The 16637-nt window shown below is 41.8% G+C and overlaps 1 long non-coding RNA gene across 2 annotated transcripts in view; it reads left to right on the forward strand.

Annotated features, from left to right (window-relative positions):
* Positions 1 to 16637, forward strand: part of LOC131468194 (uncharacterized) — a 72986-nt gene that overhangs the window by 44284 nt on the left and 12065 nt on the right. The window contains exon 5 of one of the 2 annotated variants that reach the window (XR_009241684.1): positions 9002 to 9523. The exons of the other annotated variant lie outside the window; for it this stretch is intronic. This is a non-coding gene — a long non-coding RNA (uncharacterized LOC131468194). Of the gene's footprint in view, positions 1 to 9001; positions 9524 to 16637 lie in introns of those variants that run through there. 2 annotated transcript variants of the gene reach the window in all.

The following is a 16637-nucleotide window of genomic DNA, read 5'->3' on the forward strand; positions in this document are numbered from 1 at the left end:
TTGGAGGCATAAATGCTAAAGATGATGTTGACATGGAGATCCTGTCGTTAACAACAGCAGTCTTCAAATGAAAACACAGTTGTTGTAATATTCCTTCCTCATTTTTCTCCAGTCAGTGATAAAGAACTGGTTTAAAGCTGAGAACTGGGGGGAAACCCCAGAGGAAAGTGCTGGCAATGAATGAGTGTAAATGGTCGTTCAGAGCAGGAACCTGATACTGTTTTATTCACTATTTATTCGCTCAGCATGGTGTGAGAACAATAACTGATCTGCAGTCGACTGCACATTTCCATCTGTAGTCCCTGAACAGCCACTACAGTCGATTTCATTAAATTGAAAAATCAAAACAATCACAGCCACGCTTTCTCCTCACCTCAGACATAAAAAAATATATCCTTTTTGTTATAACTTGCTCTGCTTGTCATCTTCTTTCTTTTTCCTTCTGCCTTTCAGATGTATAGATTATAGGGTTGCAGCGATTCATCGAATCAACCATTAAATGAATTGCCAACTTCTCTGATTTCACTTTCTTTAAAGGTGATCGATGTAAACATGGGCCACACGGTCGGTAAAAACCGGGGTTTAAACCTGCAGTTTTAGGGATAAGGCAAATTAGACACACTAAAGGTGTCTGAGGCGTGAGAGTGTATGATTATTTATCTTGATGTCGCCCTCTGATGGACTGGCGACCTGTCCAGGGTATACCTATGTCAACTAGGGTTGGCGCCAGCAACCCATTTCGAATTACAATTGCTGAATGCCAAGAAAAACAAACCTCATACTGTACTACCATTTAAAAACTTTGCATGAATGTTGGTCCTGTAGTTTGCCAGATATAACAAATGACATAAATAAGACACTGCCCTTGGCTAAACCACAGGAGCTTACTGATGAGGCTCACACAAACGCATGTGATTCTCAGGGTGCGTTTACACCAGCCCCTTCGTAATCAAACCCTAGTTTGTTTGCTCGGAAAGTCCGGTTTGTTCGTGGAGGTGTGAACGCGCTACCGAACTGTGATGCGCACAAAAAAAGCAAACTCTGGTGCGCCTAAAAGCGTATGTCTCGTATATCTCGGTTCGCTTCAGGCGAACCAAATGTAGGAAGCGGACCACAACGCATGGCATCCTGGGTAAACACAACCACAACATATGCGCGTGTAGACCGATAGCCCGGGAGAAACGGCTGAGCCCATTGACCGATGTCCATGTTTTGCTCTTATGTGGCAGAAACATAGGTTGTCCTGCATTAATCAACAGATGAGTGAGTTTTCTTGTTTCGATGTTTGTCAGCGCCGCCTCATGCGAGGAGGTGAATATATTATTCAAAAGTTTGTTTCACTAAAGTGCGAAAGTGTAAAAAGAAAACTCGGACTGACTGAATGTTGCCTAATTGAAGTCCCCAATCGTACCCAAAGAGTCTGGCAGACTATGATGTGTGAAAACAACTCTTATTATACTCACTGCAGATTAGAAGGTTCACACAAACACGCATTGATGCGGTGGTCAACAAAAGATACCGCTCCACCGTGCACACCCGGCGTCATGACCGACCCATGTGCCAATCCCAAATTCAGAACAATTCCAGCATCCAATAAGCAATTAATAACATATGCAAAACCTAGATTCCTGGCTCCTACAGCGTCTGTTTTATTTATTTTTTTGTAAAAAAATAAAACCTTTGAATTAGGTTCATTTTAATGTAAGACTTTCAGTCTCTTGCTAATACGGACAATTCTCGCATGACGAGAGGGGGACAAGTCAACAATTAAAGACTGTTTAGATATTCATCAAATATAATGTTGTTCACAAAGTGAAAGAGTTAAGTTCCCTGTGTGGAAGAAAAATATCCATATTTTTTTTTCTCTGGTCGAGACGTTTTTGAGAGGTGTTCTAGGTTTGTAATCGTCAGTATTTCCGACATGACCATACACATTTCACCTTTTTAAATGTGAATTTTGTTTGAGTTTCTTTGGTTGAGGGTCAAAACATTTGAGGATGAAGTCGCATTTTTTTGGACACAGACTTCATTGTGCTCCACATCCAAAAAAAAAAAAAAAATGTATGTGAAGGAAATAGGTTTAGAGGATTCACCGTTTTCGCCCTTTGTTGGGTGAATGTGCAACAACGACTTTGATGTTGAACCCATTAAAAAAAAGTGTGTAAGTGTAAAAAAACAAATAAGTGATCTTGTATTGAGTTCTACCACAGCTATTATTTTCCTCTTATGTGTGCCTGTCTGTTTCCCCCATGAACATGCGGTGCTGCGCTCTCGCTGCCTCATCCACACACGATTTTTCAGCTCAGTGTAGTTCGGAGCTTGGCAGGAAGCGGAGTCTCTGGCAGGCGACTGCACAGAGCTGAGACGAGGAGGTCTGGGCCGGTGATAATCCCTGGCCAAATGTCTCCCGTTTGTGCAAACAATCCCAGCGACGGGGCCAAGTCAGAACTCTCTGAAGAACTGCGGTCGGCAGATTTCTTCGGGTAAACCCTCATGTGTGAGGACGGACTGGAGGGACATGAAAGCAATAGCTTGAGTCCTCGCCCGCCACTCTCCGTCCTTCCTTGCCGTTTATGAGCTGCCTCCCTCCTCCCATCTCTCTCTCTCTCCACCGGAGCGTTTGCCAAATGTCCTTTAATTTGAGGTATTTTGTAACCATCTCAGTCCTGGTGAGGGAAACCAGGACTGAGTTTTTGTTTTCTGCACCTCTTGTGCAGAAAACAAAACCACAGCACACCACGGAATCCAACGATTTTAATGCTTTTTGAAAAGACCCATGGTCTGCAGCACCTTCACAACACACTTTTTCTTTTTCCATTTTTTTAATTCGGAGAGAGAGAAGTTGGGCAAAGTGCCTCCGAGAGTAAACACATCAAACAAAACCTCCCAGCATGCTGTCTGACAGCCTCTCTGTTTGCCTGTTTTTTTCCTAATTCATCATTCATGATCGGTAATTACATTGGAAAAGATTTTGATTTAGATGTAAATCAATGTTGTTTGATTTCTTTCTTCTTTTTTTTTCAACCTCCCATTTGAATCTCATTTGCTCTCAACAAATGGCGGCACCGTGTGACAAACGGCACACCAACGAATGTGTACTCGTAAATAAACAGCAACCAAACATTTCTAAAAAGGGATTATAAATTATTCTTAATTGTGTGAATTCAGATGTAAAGCTGTGAATACTACAACACCCATAATTCCTTGGGTTGTAACAGATGGCGTCAACAGTAAATATGAGAAAAGTTGTGTTCCAGAAGTACAGAAGAACAGTTATTGGTTTGTAGTTTTAAACTGTGTGTAAATGTACCCTGAAAGTAAAGCTAAAGCCAATGTGGCAATGTCTGGAACCTGTCTTCTCTTAAATGGCCACTGACTTTGCAAGTCTATAAGAAAATTAGCCAACTACTTTAACATTTTCTTGAACAGGTCATGATCAATTTGCTTGCTTCTCTCCGTTTACTGGGGAGACGCGTCTGTAGTCCACGATCGTTAATGTTAGCAGAACCCGTTGAGTTGGTAGCAACAGGACTTGAAGGTTTTCTTGAAGACCTTTCACCTGTCATTCAAAGAGGCTTCTTCAGTTCTAAAGGTTTGGCGGTGAAACCCAGGAAATCTGACCTCTGTGAATGTCTTCTCTGTCAAAATTGTGGACATTTGTGTCTTTCAAAGAGTGTCCCTTTTCCTGTACATGTACGATGTAGACAGCTGAGGAGTTGGCGCTCCTGTGTTGAGCCATTCTCCAATGTTTAGGTTGGTGCATTCCTTACTGCACAGGACTCTGTAAACCCAAGTTACTCTTTTGGGTGTGAGGTGGGTGGTCTTTTGCCGTGGGCCAGCCTTTGTCTTAAGGTTCTGCTGGGTTTGGAAATCATCCTGAGTTTTTCCAGATACTCTGACCACACATGGAATAACGACATTCGTCCCTCTTGGTCTTCTTCCTCCTAGCCTTGGTGGCAGTCTTCACAAAGATCCATTTGGGATGTCCACAGGTTTTGAGTGCCTGTTTCAGTCTTTGGTGATCCACCGGTTGTTTCTGGTCACTAGTGGGAAGATGTCTTGAAGAAAAACTTCAAAGTCCAGTTGCTATCGACTCGGATATCTGTGTAGATTCTTGTTCATCCAGGCCATTGTTATCCAATGGCATGTTGATCTTCTGCTTCCATGATGATGTGTCATGTTCTTGAACGGGTATTTCCCGTTTTGTATGGCTAGATTTTAACCGCTAAAGAATTGGTTCATTAATGTTGTGAAGCAGAATATGAGAACAGATAAGGACACGAGGGATAAGGTTGCAAAAGAGGATGTGCTGTGGCGACCCCTAAAGGGCCTCCTTGTACCTTGGCTCTAAAGGGCACAGTGTTTCAAACGTGTTTTAGACCCATGGTTCTCAAACTGTGAGCTTACTCTGGTGGTACTTTGAGGTAAATCATAAATACTGTTCCACTGTGTATACCAGGGTCTGTGATCAGAGTGGAGCTGACGAGTTTAAATGAATAACAACACTCTGGTGTTTGCTTGGTGAGCAAACGACGTGTAGACCTGCCTCGCCCGTGTTTTCCCCGACACCCTCGCATTCACACCTCTCAGCAGACGCCTGTAATCCGCCGCCTCCCCGCGGAGCGTTTGTGTCGATTTTAGAATTAATTGTCGGGACACCATCTTGCACTGTAGCTCGGCAGTCTGCTGAGACGGCGTCTCGAGTCCCTCAGAGGTTTATTGCCTTTCTGTCAGTCCACCGGCTTCTCCTGTGAGGCTGCAAAACAAAGTCCTCTTGATAATTACAGTCACTGTCATTTGTTTGTTTGGCCTCCTGTGATTTATCGCCTCTGAACGCTTTTGATTCATCATTGCTCCGAAACATTAGATTAATTCCCTGCTTTGGCAAGCAGCCTGCCAATTACTTTTAGGGTCAGCCCTAATCAGCACAGCACTCTTGTGCTATTGTGTAGATTAAATGAGAAGCGTATCATTAAGCTGGGACAATGGCGAGGCCGGACCAGTGACTAAATCAGGAAGACTTCTCTGAGAGATTTTGTTTTCAGAAACTAAAGTCGGGGTCACGCTGGGAAGTTTCTCTAAACCCGTTTCCGCCCTCATGTATGCTCGACGGCTTCATAGCTGCAGATTGGGTTATTATAATTCCAGAGCAGCTGAAATCTGACAATAATTTTATTTGATTTTGACAAGCCCCGTCTGTCTGGGCTCATGCTGCGTGAAGCGGGCCAAGGCTCACCAAATTCCCAGAGTAATGCTGGCAAATGCTAATGGGGGATTAGGAAGAAAGGAGAGAAAATGAACTGGAAGAGAAGTCACATTTACCATCAACTTCACTAATTATTTCCTCACGCACGTCTTTATGAGGTGGAATGCAGCCCTGTCATATCTGTGATAGTGTTAAAGGACTAAGATTTTGGAATGTTGGAAAGTCCTTGGAACTTTTTAGCTGGCATCTGGTAGCTCAGTTTAAAGTGTGATACCGTCATTGTAGTCATAATTTTCCCGATTAGGTTTCAACTATGATGTCTCTCTCCTGAAGTTGTGATTCCAGTGAGTTCTTGTGTCCAATTAAATAAGTCATACACACGGTACTGTCCCACTAGTGACTGTGGACATGCTGTTTATGTAAATGTCTGAATTGTTCTGTAATGTGTTCTCTTTGCAGTTGTCTCTACTGTGGTTGTGTCTCTTTGTAGTTTTGTCTCTTTACACTCATGTCTGGTTGTTGTCTAATAGTTTTGTCTCTTTGCGTCTATCTTTCTGGTGAATATGTCTCTGTAGTTTTGTGTCTTTGCAGTTGTATGTGTGGTGGTCAGGTCTTTGCCATTTTGTCTCTTTGCAGTTGTCTTTATGGCGATTGCATCTTTGAAGTTTTGTCTTTTTGTGGGCATCTGTATGGTGGTTGTCTCTTTGCAGTATGATTATGTCTCTTTCTAGTCATGTCTCTGCAGTCATAAATTGTACCTGGATCTTTCTTGTAATAGTACGGCTGTGGTTATGTTGTTATTGTGTCTTTGTTTACTTCTCTTTGGTCCCTTTAACACTGTTTTACTTTACTCTGCAGTTGTTTGATTTTCGAGAACAATTGCAAAGATTTTTGAACAAGAACTAAGATGGGCACTCTGCTCCAGTGGCCTCAGGATTTATTGGGCCTTTGCCTGAAAAGAAAACCTCTACAGTAATTAATTCATGAACACAATACTTGGATAAAACTGGACCTAATCATTTTAATCAGTTGCATACCAACCTACAGTAATACAAAGTTCTTAGTGTAAAACCCGAGACACCTGAATGCCTCACACATTGTGTTTCTCCAGTCTGTTTACTTTTCTTACTCTCCCACCATCAAACTCAAACTAATTTATTATCTTTTCAGTTCATCAGCTGGTGGAGAAAAAACACATAGGGAGAGAGAGAGAGAGAGAGAGATCAATACAGAGCTCAACAGTGAAACGCTGTTAGGATTGGCTTCACATCACCTCTCATCAGTATTCCATAATCATTCACTGCGTCTAGAACCATGCATGGGCTTCTTTAATTGTCCCTCTGCAGGCGCAAGTTTAAAAGAAGAAGAAGAAGAAAGAAAAACACCACATTCACACAGCCGTCAAGAGTAAATACAGCGAGCCATCACTATAGCTTCTTACACACCCCATTATTTATAGCCTTGCAGATGCCCTTGCCTGGGAGTGCTTCTTTCGCAGCTTTCTCTCGTTCACCAAGTAAAGTCATGATCCAGCTCGGCGTCTTTACTTGAGCTGTCGGCCTTGAAACATGCAAACCCAGGGCCTGGTATTTCACACTGACACGTCTTCCCCCTCCAACGCCACCATCACAGGCTCCCAAGTATCAGGCAGCTGGTGCCAGAGCTGGTCCTTCTTCCCAACATTTGAATATGTGCTCAAAGCGGAACAATGTTTGAAATTCAAATGCACGAAAACACCTGCTATTTGGCACTTGTCAATTATAATCCAGCCAGAGGCTCATTAGTAAAATTAGGCTTCCTCGGAGGGATGAAAGGGCATTTTCATAACAAAACCATCAGGTTTCAAACACGGGAGCTCGTTGAGCACTGCGAGCGGCTTATTACAGGTGAAAATGTGTGTACAAAAAAAAAAATATAATGGCACAGAATCAGGTTTGAAAGCAGGATAGTTAAAGGTGCAGTGAGTAAAATTTGTCAGTGAAGTTGCATGATGCAGCTAAATATCCCTCACAATTACCTCTCAAGTGTTGGAGAAACAGTAGCCTTCAGTTAGCATCAAATCTCAAGATCACTAAAGACGTGTTTCCATCATGGTACAGTTCGGTTTGGTTCGGAGCCCTCGTTCAGGCTTGCATTTCGACTGGAAACAGTACCTTCACTTGGGGTGGGCGCTGTGCCCCATGGCCAAGTTGGCAAGATACCTAGCGTGATGTTGTACCGGTGCGCTACACAATTGACAACAATTGAGGGTCCTCCATTGTCCGATCAGCTTACTGTTGTAAGTCTAGCTCCACCCTGACCATACTGTACCATTACTCTGTGTCCCAAGGGAAGGGTACTGAAAGTTGGACCAGTTGGGGCCGGTTATTTTGGTACTATTCCTAAAGGAAACGCTAAAGAAATATGTGCCATAACGAACCGAACCGTAACACGCCATATATGAACAAATGTATTTGCAGACACCTGTTAAGTACTGATTGAACAGGTGTTTTAATTAGGCTTTGAGCTCTAGGCAACTTCATCTCCAATGAAGGACAATCTTAACACTTAAGCATACCAAGACATTTTGGACAATGCCACACGTCCAACTTTGTAGCAACAGTTTGAATTAGGTCCTTGGCTTCTGATATAAGTATAAAATCCTCATTCTGAGGTAATGAAGAACAAAAAGTAATACAATCAGGTGATTGTACACTTAAGAAAAAGTTAGGTATATTTATTTCATCTTCAGTTTCTACCTTATTCAAATATTTTCACCAAAATTCGCACACTGGAACTAAAAATAAATATTTCACCGGTCAGTTTCTCCATCAGCCAGTCAAATTTAAAGTGTGTGAGTTTTGTAGGTGCGTGTGCGACCCCTGCTGGCACAGACTCCCTCTAACAAAATCTACGTCACTTAAGTCTACAATAACTACACTCTCCTTCGCCAAAGCCCATAGAGAAAAATCAACATTTTTAGCTAACAGGGACGCAGGAGCTGTTGGTGTGTTGCTGCCCCGTGTGGTAAACTTGTGTCACTAAGATAAATCGTAACTAAGACATTTTAAACATCCAAGTCATAAAACAAAATAACACACTTGACGTTATAGAAGGAGGCAGCAGTGGCATCAACAACTGCCGTGTGCTTTGATATAAAAATCCCTGATTTTCTTGATAGGGTTTGGTGTGGGAGAGGAAATTCTTGTTTTATTTACTGCAGCGTGTTTGCCCTTTGTTTTTATTGATACACATAATGCAATATTCTAAAATTTCATGAGATGACATGTAGAGTCAAAGAAACACTTCACAATAAGTTCACTGCCATTTAAAGTTGAACAGTGCCAGGGGATAATTGCCCACTTTTAGTCCCAATCTCCTCGCCTTGAGGAGATCGGAGCCCTCTTCAAGGTACAAGAAAGATGAGGGCTAATTAACAAAGACGGTGGAGGCTGGAGCAAACATCCAGGGCATTTCCAACGAACATGAAAGAGCCTCTACATGGAATTGGAGCTGAGAGGGTCAAGCATGTCACGCCAGTGTTAGAAAGTACGTCTCAAGATCTGACTTTACTTCCAGCTTCCTCCTGTGCAGAGATGTTGAAGCTGTTGGAGGTCACGTGTTGTTCTATTCTTTTGGGAAACGTGGACTTCAGACATCTCTTTTGACTTTTATCTCAGAATAATGACTTTTTGTCTCGAAATGATGACTTTTTATGTCATAATTTCGACATTTTATCTCATAATTTCGACTTACTTTGAGGATATTTTATTATCACGGCTAAGGTTTAACTCCTTTTTCCTTTTTTTCTGCCAGAAATGGGCTTCCATACATATTTGCCCACAAAAACAGAAGGGCTGTATTTATCATTTATCTTCAGCGTTGGACCCCCACAGTATGATGTCATGGTCACACACACACACACACACACGCACATCCTGCAGCTGCACAGATCCTGCTGTTAACTCAGTTATGATCTCATGCCACGGAACACTGACTCTTCTCAGAGCACATTTGTGATCAATTACAGAACGAGTGAAAGTGGGAAAAAGTCGATGTCAAACTAATAACTGTGAGGATCCAAAAGTGTTGCATCCTGAGTCTCTCCCCACCCCGAATGACACTCGATATAAGAGACTCTGTGATTTTGAGGACCATTCAATGATGAAGGTGCAATTTCCTGCAAAGTGGCCCCGACCTGGTTTTTGACACGACACTTTTTGAAATGACGGCGTGGAAGAAAATGAGCTGTACGATGTTCAATTTCCACTTTTTTGGTTTAATGTCTTTAAAAATGGTCGTAGTGAGCTTTCTGTGTCTTTCATTAGCTCTACTAATTCCACCACACTTCCCTGCTGTTTGTTATCGGGAGTGAATTTAAGTGACAAAGTCATTTTGCTAAGTGAGAGTCGTTTCACCTTAATAAAAAGAAAAAAAGGAAATTGACTGATGGGAATTTTCTTTTTTAAAATCATGCGTCCTTCCTTTAAAGTCATTGAGCCTGTCTAAAATTATTGTGATACACAATATTATTGAGATAATTGTAATTGTCTGTAATGGGCGGAGCCTATTCTTAACTGTTTCCACTGTTACATTAAATAACATTAAATTACGTTAAAATGACATCTCCAAAAAAGAAGGCTTTGGGTGAGATTTGACCAATTCTTGTAAAAAAAACATTAAAGGGGACATATTATACCCTATTTCTCCAAGTTAAAGTTAAAGCTCTCGAAGTAAACTTACTGGTGGGGGGGTAACATTCACGGTGAAATGTGCATGCTGCCGTCATAATGCACAGGGAATTCAACATTGCATGTTTTTTCGCCTATACTTACACAAAGGGCACCACGAAAACATGACTGAATATTCTTTTTCCACATTTTGGCGACTGGTAGGGCCTCCAGAGTCCCAAATATAAGTATTAAAATGATTAAAAAGTTGATTTTGCATAATATGTCCACTTTAAAGTTTCTTAAACAGAAAGTAGATAAATTAATATTAATATTAAATATTAATAAAGATTGAGAATACTGGAAGACTTACTTTTTTCTTTTTTGAGCTCCTACTTGATGCGGCCCAGCCTCACTCAGACTCTAACTCATGCGGCCCCCAGGCAAATTGAGTTTGAGACCCCTGTCGTAGAAGGACTGAGAAAAACAGCAGGCAGCCCTCTAGTGGCAGTTCAAAGTAAATCACTCAGATTGCACATATTTTAAAGCTGCACGTTGACCCTGTAAATCGTCCCGTCTCTTCTTGTGATACTAAAAATTATTGAGATGAATGAGATAAGTGTTTTTATTCCTATATAATAACTTGAAGCCCTAAACACACAATAATAACACTGCATTAAATTGAAAGCTCACAGAGGTTATTTTTAAACGACGTATTGGCTCTGGATCTATTTCTGTCTCGGCACGTTGTCTTATTTATAGCATAGGTTATGCCGACACTTGGACTCGTCTCATAGGAATATTAATTACGCTCCCCATGGCGCCGTAAAAATAACTCTGTGTCCTTAAAGTCGTCTTTTTAAAGAGTTTGGCCGAGAACAGCTCTGAGCGTTTGAATGCGTCCAGGTCTCGGCGCTGGACTATTGAAACTATTGAAATTGTTCCCTCAGTGTGACGCTGTAGTTGCGAGCACACCTGAGACACACAGTACTGTAGTCGACAGAAAACAAGTTGTGCACGTGAGGTGAACCACAAACCAAGTTCTGCTAGTACAATGGTGAACATCTGCATTCTCTGACCTCCCAGTTTAACACATTAAAAGCTAAATATTGTTGACAACGCAAGCAAGGATGTCAAGATGTGGATTTATTCACTGTGATAACAAGCGCCTGAGGCCTCATCTACACCAAAACTGGACTTTCCTGTCTCCATACACACAGATCCCGCCCCTAAAATGACTCTAAACGGTGTAGTATGTATGCCAGGCCTGTATGTGGCGCTCTAACACTGCCACAGATATACACATACCAAAAAATTAAAAAGAAGACATGCGCATAAAGGTTGCGCGCTGTCTAAAAACACAAGAAGACGATGAAGATGGCAACAGTAAATCTAATAGTTTAAGAGCGAGGGTGGGGCTATGACTTTCCAGGACCAATTGTCTCGAATTGAAGGACTGAATGTGCTGACACATCTTAAGATCAGTAGATCACTTGAGATGATCTTCTTCATTCTCTTACGACCCCTGGTGTCATCGAGGCATTTCCTCCCCAGAGAAGCCTGCTGCTCACGGGGTATTTTCTCTTTTTTTCGGACCATTTTGGACCATGATGAAAGTCGCGTAAAGTTTGCACAACTTGATTTTGACATTATTTTATTTAGTCCGCGAACGTCACTGTTCTCTAGTGTTTGTACACAACATTAACGTGAACTGGTAGCGACGTTTTCCCCCACGCTTTGTTCACAGATTAACAGCAAATCTGTCCACAAACACAGCTGGTTTTCTCCTCTCTGTCGCCCTCTTTCTCTATCAGGGGTACTGCAACCTCACAGCAGGAGTCTGTCCTACATTTCTGTGTGTTGGACATATTTACGGGACAAAGACGTCTCCAAAACCCAAAAAGATGACCCTGTAGGAGCAGCTTCAGTTGAACGGGCGAGCTGCTAATAATTATTTCAGCCAATATTTTCTAATATATATAAGTCTTTAAATCACCTGTTTACCATATAAAAACCTTGTCTTTATACTTTTATGTGCAACACAGAGCTTTCCGTGAGCTGAAACTGCTTGAAATCCATTTACATGAATGAGAGAAAAAACACGACATTGAGAAAAGCCTGATACTGTTTGGATAACAGCAGCGCACACACACACACACACACACACACACACAAAGAGAGCAATTTTGTCTTGCTCAAGGACCCTTTGACCCTGCCTGTAATGGTTTAGCCCCTCCACCACCTGAGCTGAGATGGAGTCTGTAGAGTGGAGGAGTTTTTAGCACACAGGACATGGGAGTTGTTCGGTGTTCTGCCGCCATCAGTCAGTTTCAGTCGCTTAGAAATCAGAAAAACTCTCAAGCACTGAATTTCCATTGAAAAGTCTGCCTCGCAGTGAGATAAAGCAGTGGATATATGCGTTAAGTAGCGTACAATAAAGCAAGCATTGATTTTTATCAGCCGAGCCTTTTGTTAACGTGGAAATTAAGTGTGTTTGAGAACCGACGCTTGAGACACTGAGTGTCAAACTCATTGTAAACATGGCTGCCAGGGAACAAGATGAAAAGCAAATGTCTTTTTTTTATTTATTTGCTACTTAACAAAAGCCTCACTAAAGAAAAATCTCTGTCTACTGATATTTTTAAGAATGTGTTCACAGTGTTTGTCTTGAAATAAAGTTTCTGTCACTTTGTAAACGCTCTCACACCAAACCCCATAGAGAAAATCAGTGATTTAACATCACAGCACACAGGAGTTGTTGATCCACTGCTGCCTCCATCAGCAACTTCAAATGTTATTTTGTGACTTCTGAGTTTGAAATCCATCGTTTGAGTTCCCGTCAGTGACACAAAGTGACCACACGAGGCAGCAGAAGACCAGCAGCTCCTGTGTCCCTGTGAGCTAAAATCACTGATTTTCTCTATGGGATTTGGTGTAGGAGAGTGAGTGGTTTACAAACTCCATCCAACAGCGAGATAAAGACGTGAACATATTCTCAATCTATGGTAGACTTGAGCGAGCATGTGTTTATATGAAGTAAATCCAAGTTTGAAAAATTTGTGTCACCTTGTAAACCGCTGATGCTCCCACACCAAATCCCATAGAGAAAATCGGTGATTTAACATCACAGCACACCACTGCTGCCTCCATTGGTAAGTTTACATGACTTCTACTCTGACTTCTGTGTTTAAAATCCTGTGTTCAGATTTACCTCCGTGACACACAGTGACCACAGGAGGCAGCAGCAGACCCGTGAGCTAAAATCACTGATGGATTTTTGTGTGGGAGCGTGAACGCTTCTAAATCAACACAAAACGTCAGTTCCCAGGCAGAAAAGGTCTTCTGTCTTGTGGCAATGAAATGTTTTTAGGAGATCAAACGGTACCATAAAAAAAAATCCTGAACTATCCCTTTAACATAAAGTTTGTGATTCTGCCTCAGAACTCGTATGGGAACTGGAAGATAAAATGTTTACTGCTGTCTTTATTACCCTACAGTACACTATAAAATAACTGCATTATACTACAGTATGTTTCAATTTTATTTAATTTTCTCTCATACACTCATAAAGCAATAAAAACTCGAGTAGAAAACCATTAAACAAAAGAAAAAAGAAAAAAAAAAGCGCAATTAAATTCACATCAGCCGGGACACACTCAGGTACCATCATGAAACATGTCTCCACTTCTTTGTTTTTACTCCTAGAGGCCGTAATTTTAAGTGTTATAACCTTTAATTACACACAATCAATACACTAATCCTCTTGCGCGGTCGCAGATAAATTCATATGTCGTTATGCTCAAGGGGAGCTGTAAAAGGAATTAAAATAATAAAACTTCCAACCTGTTGGGCCCCTATTCTTATTGTTTCATCACACAGTCTCTGCACTGACAGGGGATGGAATTAAATCAAGTGTCTTTGTAAAAGATAGAATGCAAACTTGTTAATTTTGTTAATTTTGTCACGGTACTCACTGGAGACCAGGTCAGACCAGCGTCTGAGTCCTGGTCTGGTTTTTATAGAGAGTCTCACACCTTATGGAGCAACTTTATTAACATTAATTTACACCTTTTTATGAAGTCACACCTCTGCTTTCTATTCTTGTTGCTGCCGCTGCGCTGATTCTGGATACGTGCGAGAAGTTTCAATCAATAGTTCAAGTCATAACTCGGGTTTGGTGACTTTATGAGCTACCTCCACCTAAAACCGTGCACACGAGTGTTCGCTGGTCGTAAACCACGAACAACAGGAAATGAAATCTACCCCAGCTTAAGTCTGCAACATCTGAGAATATGTTTCGTTTCTTTATCTCGCTCTAAAGATGTCCTTTTATCACTGGAAAACTAAAATGTGTGTCACATTGGAAGCCGCTCACTCTGCCACACCAAACTCGATAGAGAAATTCATCGATTTTTACATCCCAGCACACAGACCTCCTGTGTGCTGTGACAATCCTCTGCTGCCTCCATCACCAAGTTCACCAAGTGTGTTATTCTGTGGCTTCTGTGATTGAAATCCTTTGTTCAGATTTACCTCAGTGACACACACTGACTACACGAGGCAACAGTAGACCAGCAGCGCCTGTGTCCCCCATTGAGCTAAAATCAGTAATTTTCTCCATGGGGTTTGGTGCAAGAAAGTGGTGCAATTTACAAACTTCAGTTTCTACTGGGAAAATGCTGTCTAATGACAAGATAAAGCAAAAAAAAACTTCTTAAGAGGGCGCAGACTTAAACAGGTGTAGATTTTATGCAGTGAGCCTTGCATTAAGTGGCAAAAATATGCCCATTAAATAAAGAAATCCTCAAAAAATCGGCATTACTCACCCATGCGGCACTTAAACACGGACACAGATCCATAATTCTTCTATGTCTTATCATTTTCTTATTAATCAAAGTCGAAAACCTTTTATTTGTTGCAGAGTTTAATTTGTGTGTTGGATTTGTTTCACTCCACGGCCACGGCCATGTTGACACTAATATCTGCGTATTTACAGCGCGTCCACTGCTCGGCTTCTTACCGTTTCGAAAAGATGTCACAGGTTTCCAGTGATTCTCTTCTGAAGCAGATAAAATATCGCACACATGGCCATTAAGATAACAAGGCTGCTGCTAAGTGAATGTAACACTCCTAATTTGCACTCAGAATAATCTGGCCTAATGGGCGCTGGCACGGATGCTAACAAGGCTTTAATGTTAGCTCGCGACACCAAGTCCGGTTGATTTATTTTCCCCTCACTTCAGGGTTTTATTTTTTTCTTTATTATATGGCCCCCATTGATATCTTTCACATGAAAATAGAAAAATGACAAGGCGGCCACGTGCTTCGCCTACAATAACTCTCTGTGAGGAGATGGATAATAGACTTGGTTTCTCTCGGCGACCAATAAAAGAGGCTTTAATTCCGGAGATAATTCAGCAGCAGCCCGCGTGGAAGTTTTTATTGTTTAAAGGTGGGGGAAAGTTTATGGCGCGGATCTCGAGGAAAAGATGTCGACTTCATCTTACAGGTCACTGGTTACACAGGTCACAGGTTAGTTCCATTTCAGTAATGGTGCAGACGCCTGCTGCTACCACGGAAGTGTTGATCACTTCCTAAAACAAAGATACAGAACTTCTTTCTGCTCCAGTGATGATCCAATCTGTGGGGTTTCTATTACCAGAAGGTGGCAGTAGCAACCCAGGCTGCATGACAGTGTGGGCCCCATGAGGCTGACCATATGGGTCCCAAAGCAGGTTTGTCCGTGGTTTCCATGGATGCCCCACCCATGTTTGACCACATGGGCTGAATGGTTACTGAAACCATATGGGACCTGCATAATTTCTCCACTTCAAGCCCATGCCAACGTAGTCTGGAAAGGTTACGAAGTGGGTTTGAGCTCAAAGTGGGGCAAACCATTGACATACCCACTTGGGACCCATATTGGACAGCCTGAATATAACCTATAATATGCCGGGATCAGAGAACGCGGCCAATTTTCAAGCGATTTAGTCGTGACCGACACATTTCCAGTGTCGTACCGTTTATGAACGTCGGGAATGATGAACGGACATGTTGTGTAACATGATTGAAGAACAGAGATTTGGCGGCTGGGACTCTCCGCGACACACCAATGAGAAGTCTAACATGTCTGACATCTCCTGTGACGTGCTCCTGGACGTTGACCAATAAGAGAACAGAGTGCTCTGACATGGTGAAGCGATAGAGGGATGCCACCGTACGTTTTATTGAACTTGGGCAACCATGGGGCTACCATGGGACCACTAGGGACTAGCACTGATAATTTGACATGGTTGACCATCATGAAATACAAAAATATCGTGGCGTGTCACACTGTCGATCACACAGAACTGATGAAATTTTGCCAGGGTCTTTGAATGCATCCCGTTGGATTATTGAAAACCGGGAAGTGACCACGCATAGAGTCGAATGAATCATTGTGCGCTTTATTTATTCGGAAAAATATGAGTAGCTTTCTGTCAATACTCACAGGGATGTAGTGTTTCCAATGTAAAGTTAGTTTCACTGAAAGTACATAGGTTTTTGCTGATTCATTGTGAATTTGACGCAGTACATAAAACTGGCAAACTGGTTAATAATCGTGAAGTTCAGTCCGTATAATGAGCCAAGCAGCAATCAGAAAACTCTCATGAGCAAAAAAAAAAAAAAAAGTTGAAGTCGGAATTTACAGCTGTGATCTGCAACAACGGCCCAACCAGGGAAGATTTCTGTGCTGCTTTTCCTAAAAGCTCATTTCGGTTAAATAATCCAGGAAGTGTTAT

The sequence above is a fragment of the Solea solea genome, chromosome 1 (genome assembly GCF_958295425.1).
Source record: "Solea solea chromosome 1, fSolSol10.1, whole genome shotgun sequence".
In the NCBI taxonomy this organism is placed as follows: domain Eukaryota; kingdom Metazoa; phylum Chordata; class Actinopteri; order Pleuronectiformes; family Soleidae; genus Solea; species Solea solea.